At 37.7% G+C, this 10,774-nt stretch overlaps 1 protein-coding gene across 1 annotated transcript in view; it reads left to right on the top strand.

The window, feature by feature from the left end:
* Positions 1-330: 330 nt before the first annotated feature.
* LOC145690800 (solute carrier family 71 member 1) overlaps positions 331-10,774 on the top strand; it is a 274,003-nt gene continuing 263,559 nt past the window's right edge. Inside the window, exon 1 of the mRNA XM_081766094.1 lies at positions 331-352. The gene's annotated coding sequence lies outside the window, so the exon portion shown is untranslated. The remainder of the gene's footprint in view (positions 353-10,774) is intronic.

The raw sequence follows: 10,774 nt of genomic DNA, 5'->3' as shown, positions 1-10,774 counted from the left end.
TGGAAAACGGTGTTTCTCATCTCAGTGGTAGAATTTCGTCGTTGCTTGTTACTTCCAAAAAGTACATATTCTTATTAAAATTATTTGAATATGTGCTTGAATCATATTCCAATGTTTTTCGAATTATGTTTGTTAAAAGGTATCGAGAATTTAATATATTGGAATGGAGTTGACGTGCCGTGGTAATTTTGTAGAGATTAGATATAAACGTATTAACTTTTTTAGAAATTAGATATAAACGTTTTAACGTATCGAGTAATTTTTCATGAAATCTAATTATGTATCTTTTCTTTTATAGGTAAGTGTGTGAATCACAATTCAAGACCAGTGAAGTACATGTTGTTGAGAGATTGTAAGTATGTGTACTTGATAAAGAACGTGGTAGGAACTTGAATGTTCTCATTAATAAACATAGGATTTAAAGAATGTTAAAACATCCATCACTGAGGTCAGGAGAGTCATTTCAGGTTTTGTCAAGGGGAGGGGGATTGTCAATCGACATAAGAGTTTCCTGTTTATTACTATATTAGTATGCAATTTACTAAAAAACATTTGTTTCTCAAATTCATGGTTTGGGAATTTCCCTCTGCCGTACTCAAATGACGCCCCTTATTGAGCTCTGTATTGTTGTTCAATTGGCTGCATCGAAGAGAGTGAGTAAAAAAAAAAAAATGAAAGGAAGACGAGGAAAACTAATTTATAGCGTAGCTTTCAGCCCCTTCTGCTAGATTTTCTTTGGCAACATTGGAAGGTGGAAGGGGACAGTCATTAGCTAGTGATCTTACGGTGACCGCCATCATGTAGTCTTTGATATTATATTTGAAAGGGAAACTAATAACTTAATCAGTTTTGATTGTAAACATAGACGGGTGAAAACTTGGAACTGTAGATTTTATTGGTTGCATTGAACTTGGCCGATTAGTCAATAGATTGAGAGTTCGATTGAGAAGCCGAACATACAAGTACTTATGATAGAAAATGTTAACACATATGCATTGCAGTCAGTGGGAGCTCTTGAGAGAAGCCACATTGCTGAAAATTAAAATTTTACCTGTATGGGCTAAGGGAGAATATTTACGCAGTGGTACCAGTTATTGTGTTCTACAATTCGAACATTAGTAAGTTTCCTTTTATAGTGTGCAGCAATAAAATTTACAAATTGCTAATGGTACTTCCTTTAAAAGCAGCCATTGGCTACAGTGCTTTAAATTCATCGTCATCATAGGTTATTCTGCCATTATTGGCAGGCCACTTGCCAGCAACTGAGAAGCTTCCATGCTCCACGTTCTTCCGCCAACCGCTTCGCTTTCGCGTGTGATTTTCCTATTTTTAATAACGTCCATTAATTGTAGTCTTCTTCGCCTCCTCTCTCTGTCTCTATCCTGCCACCATACCCTCTAGTACGTCCCTCATGGTACAGTTCCTTCTTAAGACAGTTTCTCTTCCTCTTCTTAATATTTAAAATTGTTCTTTTCTCCCCCTGCATTTCTAACATCTCTTTAAACTAGAGATGCAAAAAAGTCAGCCTTTTTAAAACGAAGGTTTTCCCCCACAAAACCACGGCTTTTTGAAAAAAACATATTAGCTTTTATTTTTTTAAATAGTTATCTTATTCAGATACCATCTTCGTTTTTCTGTACTTGATTCTGAAATTTATAATATATATATATATATATATATATATATATATATATATATATATATATATATATATATATATATATATATATATATATATATATATATATATATATATATATATATATATACAGTGCGTTCCACGAGTAACACTAAGGCCTGTTTCCTGAAGAAACCTAGGCAGATAGAAACATAAAACCTTTTGTAATCTTCAAGGGACATAAAAGAAAACATTATGCTGATAAGGAGAATCCCTCAAGAGGGGAACCTAAGGGAGTTACGGGTGGTAACTACAAAATTTTAAATAGCAACCCCACCGTGTGAAGTACCTCGTTTGAAAAGCAATCACATGTAGAGACCAGTTTTGGAAAGTATACGTCGCTAGCATATCCCTATCCAACATGGCGGCCTGTGGGCTGCGGTGGCTCAGTGGTAGAGCGTTCACCGGTGGAGCATGGGGTCTCTGGTTCAATCCCAGCTCGCGCCGAGTGAACTTTGTGGTGGACAAATACCGTGTGCATGGGTTTTCTCGGGGTTCTCCCACTTCATTCATTTCGTTCATTTCTCATCATCACCATCTCCTTTTTTAGCCTATCCGGCATAACCTAGGACGTAAAACTAAAAAAAAAAAAAAATTAATTTCATTTCCAACATGGCGGCCATTTGTAAATACCGTCGAAGTACGTTTCACGCATAATACTAAGGCCCATCTCCTGAAGAAACCAAGGCAGATTTCGACCGTACTTACGGATGGCCGCCATGATGGATAGAGACACGATAGCAACAAGCAGTTTCGAAAACTTTTCTCTACACGCCATTAGCTTTAAAATAAGATACAACACGGTGGGGGTTGCTATTTACAATTTTATAATTATCCCCGTAACTCCCGTAGGTCCTCCTCTTAAGGGATTCTCCTTATCAGTATAATATTGTCTTTCACATCCCTTCAAGGATAGGAAATATTTCATGTTTCTATCTGCCTTGGTTTCTTCAGGAGATGGATCTTAGTGTTATGCGTGGAACGTACTTCGACCGTACTTTACTCATGGCCGCCATGTTGGATAGGGACACGCTAGCGACATGTGGTTTCCAAAATTGGTCTCTACACGTGATTACCTCTCAAACGAGACACCACACGGTGGGGGTTGCTATTTAAAATTTTGTAGTTACCCCCCGAAACTCCATTGAGCGCACCTTATGGGCGATTCTCCATATCAGCATAATTCTCTCTTTTATGTTCCTTCAAGGATACGAAAGATTTCATGCTTCTATCTGCCTTGGTTTCTTCAGGAAACGAACCTTAGTGTTATTCATGGAACGCACTGTATATATACAACATTCACAGAGCGTTGTGTTAATTTTGAGGCTTTCCATCTTTATGGATTTTCAAAGTGGTATTCCATTAGTCGCCATCAAGTGTAAGTTATGGAACTCAGCATATCACAACGGTCATGTTGGTTGCCTAACTATTACATCAAGGTCCTGAAAGCTACACGTCTTGTCATAGTGTTGCACAGATTGTCTAAATTAAAGTTGGCAAAAGAAAAAAAAAAAGAAAGAAAGAAAAAAGAAAATAAAAAAGTATCACAAACCAAGAAACAGATACGAACCTTTTTTGGGCTTGATATCGAATTTTACTTATATCCCATTCTCAATTCAGTAAGCTCTTTCGTGTGAGTTTCAGATATTGTATTACAACCTAATACAGGTCTAATTTAAAAACTGAAGTCACGGGCAACCATTTTGGGTGTAATGGTAGTTTTATAGTAGTTTAGAAGTTCATCTACAGAATTCATTCTTTATTTAGTGTTATATCGTGTCAATATAGAATGAAATAGGAAACTTTGGTATAGCGTTTTTAATTTTCTCCCCCTCGTATGTTAATCACCTCAATAAATGTTATGTATATACACCGCCCGACAATTAAGGAATGAGACTGATTTTATTGTGACCAGACAAACAAAGATACTGTAATAATACCAGTGTGTTGTTCAAAATAGGTCCTCCTACGTCAATACAGCGAGTGGTACGATCACGCAAGAATTGGAAGACCTCTGCAACTAAGTTTGTGGTGTGTTTCGTAATGCCCTTGCCATAGCTGCTTGAATGTCTTCAGCATTGTCAACAAGTCATTCTTTTAAGAGGCCTCATCCCGGCGAAATTAAAATACCGCTAATTTTACAGTAATTATGTGATATCTTCCCATAGATAAAATATAATCGAAATGTGGAACAAGAGCGCCCTAGACAATATTTTTTTGCGTGAGGTACCGTTATCACAAGTCACCTAGCGGCTTTCCGTTTTCAGCCGTTTAGAAACGCGAAAATAAATGCCGATTTTCAAAATGGCTGGAAATCGAAAGCAGATAAGTGAGTCGTGATAACGGTATCTCATGTAAAATTATATTGTCTAGGGCGCTCGTATTCCACATTTCGATTATCTTTTATCTATTGGAAGATGTCACATAATTACTGTAAAATTAGCGGTATTTTAATTTCGCCGGGATAAGGCCTCTTAATAGTAACTTCAACACACACAGTTGTTTTTTAACCAAATATTCCTGAAAAAGTGCTACCCTGTGAGCGGGTGCATTGTCATGGATAAGGAACAGCTACCTGGAGCTGAGTATTCAGGATAAACACGACAAATTCCCTTCTTGAAACTCTTCAAAACACTTAATTAAACCTGGCCATTCACTGTGTTACTCTCTGGTACAAATTCATGATAAATGATACCCTTACTGTCGTAGAGACACAGGAGCATTGTATTCGCTTTTGACTTCTGAAGTCGAAGTTTCTCCGTATCCTCATACACTCTTCGCATTGAATCAGTGGTCTCTGCGGCAATTTTACCCAGTTTAACACAGAATTTGATATTCGCTGTCTTCTCAATGCTGCTAGGGTGACGAGGGCTTCTCAGTAACTGCTGGTAATGGTGTCATTCCGTCATGTTTCGCGTGTGACAATGCGGTACTAGCAGATTTTAAAGGAGGGATTATTCTTTTCGTTCATATTGGTTTACGGATTGCGTTCTCTGTTTCATCACAATAAAACTAGTCTCATCACTTAATTGTTAAACGGTATAGGTACCTAAGTGGATACTCTTGTTCTGCAAAACATTCTGTTGAAAATGTAAGCTCCAAAAAACGTACTAATTTTTAAAGAAGTTTTAGTTTATGCATAAACTGTAAATGGTAATTTTGTTCAAGTAAGGTTAACTACTCCATTTGCTGAACAGTTACTGCTAATACTATTAAATTTTCAGTAAAACACTTTTGTCGTTGATCATTACTTTCTTAGGTGTACAAACAGTTCGTTCAAACTAGTAAACCCATTTTTCTTCCGATTTACCCTTTTCTTTCTAGCGAATGATACTCTTGATTATTAAACTTTTTCTTTAGAATTAGTTTTTTTTTTCTGTCATAAATAGAAAGATTAAACGTATTGTTATTTCTTCATTCCAGTTGAAATGTTCAAAAAAGTTCAAAATTTCTCAAGCAAAATAGTCGTGAAAAAACCTTTGCTTTTTTAAAGTTCTTTTTCGAGATTATGCATATCTACTTCTACCCAGGAAATACTCTTCATATATGCACTGTTGTGTAGATTACAAAACGATTGTTCAGTGTTAGAATGCTTAACCTGATGCGGAGAGTCCTTGGTTCGGTCCGAAACCGTATGATGTTATGAGGCACTGTATGGGTGTTGCAGAATATCCCAGTACAACATTTTTCACCTCTACATCTGAAGAAAATCGCTGACCCCCAAAAAACTTTTTCAGATTCCTAAACAAGTGAAAATCCGAGGGTCCGAGATCAGGCGAATGGGACGGGTGCGACAACAGTTCAATCCCATAGGAATGAATTTCTGCCATGGATGCAAGGGACATGTAAACGCGCGTATTGTCCTGTGAAACAGCACCTTTCTTCGCAGCATTCCTGGCCTTTAATTCTGATTTCCTCATGCAAACGTCGCAGAAGAGTGCAGTAGTATTCAACATTTCCCTTTCCCCTTTGCCAAGAAATCAGTCAGGATAATGCGTCTAGCATCCCCCCAAAATTGATGCCATAATCTTGTTTGCCGACAAAACTTGTTTGATTTTCTTTGGAAAAGTAGATCCAGGTAGTTTCAATTGCTTCGATTGTTGTTTTAATTCCAATGTGTGATGGCGTACCCATGTCTCGTCCATAGTCACAAATCTGCCAATAAACTCCTCCGAATCACTTTCAAACAGTTCCAAACAGTCACGGAAAGGCTGGATCAATTGCTTGTGTGTTTAGCTGAAAACAACTTCAAAAACTCTAATTCGTTTATGATAATGTTTAATACTCACTCATAGGGAATACCCATGCTCTCAGCTATCTCTGGGATTTTGACTCTACGGTCATTCAAAATCAGGCCACAAATTTTATCGACATTTTGTGTAGTGGTCGACTTTGAAGGCGTGTCGTCACTGCTGTTTCTGTCATGCTTAAATTCAGTTCCCACTTTTTAAGCATGGAGTACGAGTGCGCGGAATTTCCTAGTGTCTATATCATGTTATACGAATTTCCTATGGTCTTAAACCCTTTTTATGCAGGTAGTTGTTAATAGCTTGATGCTCGATTTTCTCCATGTCACAAATTTCCGTCACTTACGCCGACTTAGCGCCTTATAAACTCCTCATCTGAAACAACAGGGAAATGAAGTTTTACACAATGAATACCAACGGACATAGCTACGCAGCTAAAGTATATAAACAAAATAATTGCTTTCTTCCTAGTCAGGCCACGAACTTTCCAACCCACCCTCGTATTTTCAGTATTTCCTACTTCATTAGTGCATGATTAGTAGTACGATTTGAAAATAGTGTGTCCGTTTTTACAAGTGAATGCATAAAGCGATGGTGTCAGTGGACATCGCATTGGCAAACAGTGTTCTAAACAGCTTTGTACATTTTGACTCTACGTCTATGGAATTGTTTTTACTAGAACCGTCGTAATATGCAATGAGCAGCTAAAAGTTAACATATAAATGTAATTTTATTGCCTTAACCGCATTGTGTTGCTCTCAATGGAAATTTGTATGTTGCGTGAATTAGTCGCATGTATAACTGCAACCAAGTAAGCATACACAGAAATACATGTGTATATATATTTTTTACCATTTCGTTATCGATCGTAGATGTGAAATGGAGAAAATGTCACAAGTATATTGAACTTCAAACTTCCGAGACTGCTACAGCTGTATTAGCATCCATATTTAATGTATCACAGTTGTGAGAACACTTCTGTCCTGTCTCAGTCAAATGGAATTGTTAAATATTCAGCAGAAGGAGGTAAAACTTCAAATCTCTGGCTCTGTTTTTCTCACAGATTTTTTTTTTTTTTTTTTAAGTAAGAATACCAAAAGATAATAGTGATCAAATGCCCTTATTCACAGTCTTTTATAGTCTGTATCAGCAGTAAATAGTTTATTTGGGTATAAATTGATCAAAAATACAGAAAGTGCATCTTTTGAAATAGTTTGTCCATGGTTCATTTTCATGCTATACAATAGGCCTACTTTCCATGTGCTAAAACAGATAAATTGATGGAGTCTTTTATGAAGGGGGGGGGGATTGAGTGCTGTGTTACAGGTGAAACGTCCAATGGGTTTTGATCAGAAAATTCCGAATGTTGTCTTGACTAAGGGAATAAAAAATTTATTTATTCCCCCTCACGTATACTATTGAATATGTCCGATTGCTGTAATTTTATAAATTCTGTATTGATTTGAATGTATGGAGACTAATATGGACGTGTTCAGAGTTTGCTAACTATATTATATTAACAGCTATTCTTCATCTATAAATATGGCGCGTAGCGTAGTCGCTAACGCTCTCGCCTTTGGTGCGAGCGGTCCCGGGTTCGATTCCCGGTGGGGGCACTCGGTCGAAAAAGTGTAAAACGCTTTTTCAGGCCAACCACCCTAAATGAGGTTTTCCTGGGTTTTCCTCATTCACACCAGGCAAATGTCGGGATGGTACCTATCTTATAGGTCCCAGGTCGCTTCCTTTCCCCGGATAGTGTGCTCGCCGATAAACGTCATCCCTAAAAACGTGACGGACAAAATGGCCTTAGATGCCGAAAGCCCAAAAATCTAAATCTTAAATCCTATAAATATATCCTGTTCAACTAAGTAATGTATGGTGAGCACATTTTCTCCGAACATCAATCTTTCTGGTTTTCCTGAGAGGACTGTGCTTCTTATTTCAGATGCCTACGCAATTGCCACTCAACGTATGGCCAGTAGCATGGTCGTGTAATCCAGCTCTGTTCTGTGGTGGTCTTGTGTGCGGGGTCCACGGTAATAGTAAGTTTCCGTCCTTCTCAAGTTCGTTATTCGATGAGGACCCAAAACACGAAAACTCTAGAACCCAAACCAAAATCGAATCCTGAGCAGTGCACAGCAAAGGCAGAGACGTTAAACATTCTACTGCAATAGTACCGCTATTATTATTAAAAAAAAAAAAAAAAAAAAAAAAAAAAAATCAGCACTGACAATGAATCAAAGGAATGGTCATTCGTGCATCATTCATGTTGATTTCCTGCACTTTGTCAATGTTCTCCTGAGTTACTGCTTCCATGGGCCTTCCTGATCGAGTGTCATCTCCAGTGGAGGTTCTCCCCCTCTTAAATTCGGCTGACCGTTTCTTCGCTGTGGCATATGACGGGACGCTATCACCGCAACCATGTCGGCGTGGATCTCCTGCGGCATTAAACCTTCAGTAACAGCTTTTGACTCTCATTTCTCCAATTGGTTACTCTATCTTTGTGGATCTGTAAAAAACAGAATAAAAATCAATACCAAATTTGGTAGGGCATCATAAGAAGGTTCAATAAATACGGCCTAAAAGTATTATGTCTGGTTCTAATATTTCTTGGTTAGACGTAAATTTTATGTAGAGCCTGTCTATCTCAGATGTACCCTCGGAAAATATGCGAACTATACTTCCTCCACCAGCCTCTGGCGGATGAAACCCTCCCTTTGTTTACGGAAAAGAAGTGAATAGCTTTAGCTATGTTACCAATTTGTCATTCAGTCGTTTGGATTTGACGAGTGAAGATCGTAGGCTACTTAGAATGGCTAACAAGACAGCACATAGCGAAGTTCGTGAAAAATTTCGGAATGTTTTTATGTAGCAACCCTGTCCAAATGCAACAATTGAAGGATCTCAGTCCAGCAAATTCTCTCTCCTTCTTTCAAGAGAGTTATGGGAAAACATACATCAACAGCAGGGCCAACAGGGGCACACTTGAAATAGAAAGGTTCTAAGAACCCTCGTATATAAACGGACTCTTTACCTCATTCGTCTCTTGGGGGGCGCGGTGGCTCAGTGGTAGAGCGTTCACCTCCGGTGCTTGGGATCCCTGGTTCGATCCCAGCTCGTGCCGTGTGGACCTTGTGGTGTGGGTTTTCTCGGGGTTCTCCCGTTTCCTCCCACTTTCTTCATTCCACCATTTCACTTATCTCTCATCATCACCGTCTCGTTTAGCCTAATCGGCATAACCGTGGGACGTTAAACTTACAGATTTCAGATTTCATTTCTCATTCGTCTCTTACATCCATTCTAATGAAGATGTAGTTTACTATGTTATTTCGTACACTTATAACGGGATGCTCTAATTAAAAACATTTGATACCTTAAATGCATACCAGGTTGTACTATGATAGGACATTTTATCATCTGACGATTTCTTCTCGATTGTGATTTTTCTTAAATTTTTTGTTTGTTTGTTTTGTTTCCTTGTTTAACGATGAAGTTTGAAAACATTAACATGGGATTCGTTACAGCAAAAATCAAGCCCATATCTTGCACGCTGAAGCGGAGAAGGCCTGAAGATTTCGCGATTTTTTTTTTTTTTTTTTTTTTGTTTGTTTGTTTGTTTAATTCTATTATGGGTACGTAGACATAACTAAAAGGAAACATGGCTAGCTAGACTTCTGAAAAATATCTATGCACACATTGTTGATACATCGGAAATGTGTGTAAAATGCAGCGCTTAGGATATCAGTATCTTAGTCGTGATTCAATCCTGCTTCATAATTTCTTCTTGATAAAGAAAAACAAAGTCATGACAATACCCGTGGAAACGCCACGATGTATAATTTCAAGCATCTGGGAAGTATTTTGGAAAAAAAAAAAATGAGTACTGCACCAAAGAAATCACTTCAAGAGTTGCCATAGTCAAAGAAGCATTCAACATAAGATCATTCTTTACAAGCAGGCTCAATATTGGACCTAGGAAGAAGTTGGTCAGGTGCTATATATAGAGTATTGGACTGCATGGTTCAGAGACTTGGACAATTCAAAAATTAGAGAAGAAATCTTTAGAGAGCTTCGAACTGTGGTGTTAGAGGAAGATGGATAATCTGAAATGAACAGAGAGAGTAACAAGCGAAGATGTTTTAAAACAGAAAGTAAAGAAGAGGAATCCTTTAGCCAGTATTCTTCATAGGAAGGCCAATTGGATTGGACACATCCTGCGAAGAAATTTCCTTTTTTATACCGCCATAGAAGGAACAATTGAAGGAAAACGAGGGGTAGGAAGAAAAAGAACACAACTGATCGATGATTTGAAAATAGAAAAAGATATTAGAAGCTAAAAGAGAAAACTGAAGGTAGAGAAATATGGAGGAAATATCTCCAGATAGAAAAAATACCCCCAGGAACTGCCAAAGACAAAATACTTATTAAAGCAAAAGCCATATACATAACGTAGCTTTAAATTTTCTATAAATGAATTCATCATTCCAAGATAACTTTAGTCTGGAAGTATTTACATTATTGTCCAATTCAGGATTATTTTCAGTGTGCGACAAACTGTTTGCTTGTCAGTTGCATCAAGTTAAAATCTGAATCTTCCAGAAAATCTTAACAAAATGTTCCCATTTTGATAGTTGTATTTCGTTTGTGATTTAATTGTTTCGTTTAAAGAGATGCTTTGAGTGGCCATTGAGATGTCGTGAAGGAAGGAAATTGCGGAGTTAGTGAAGCTATTAAACAGTCATCAGCATCTGCCGTAACACCTGAGACAGATCGCTTACTTTGCAGATTTTACTAAGATACGAGAAAAATCAGTTTTATTTATTTCTGCCTCATATGTCTGATTATGTCT

The sequence above is a fragment of the Thermobia domestica genome, chromosome 7 (genome assembly GCF_964235325.1).
Source record: "Thermobia domestica chromosome 7, izTheDome1.hap1.1, whole genome shotgun sequence".
Lineage (NCBI taxonomy): Eukaryota > Metazoa > Arthropoda > Insecta > Zygentoma > Lepismatidae > Thermobia > Thermobia domestica.
This window is presented reverse-complemented; position numbering and strand designations above follow the sequence as displayed.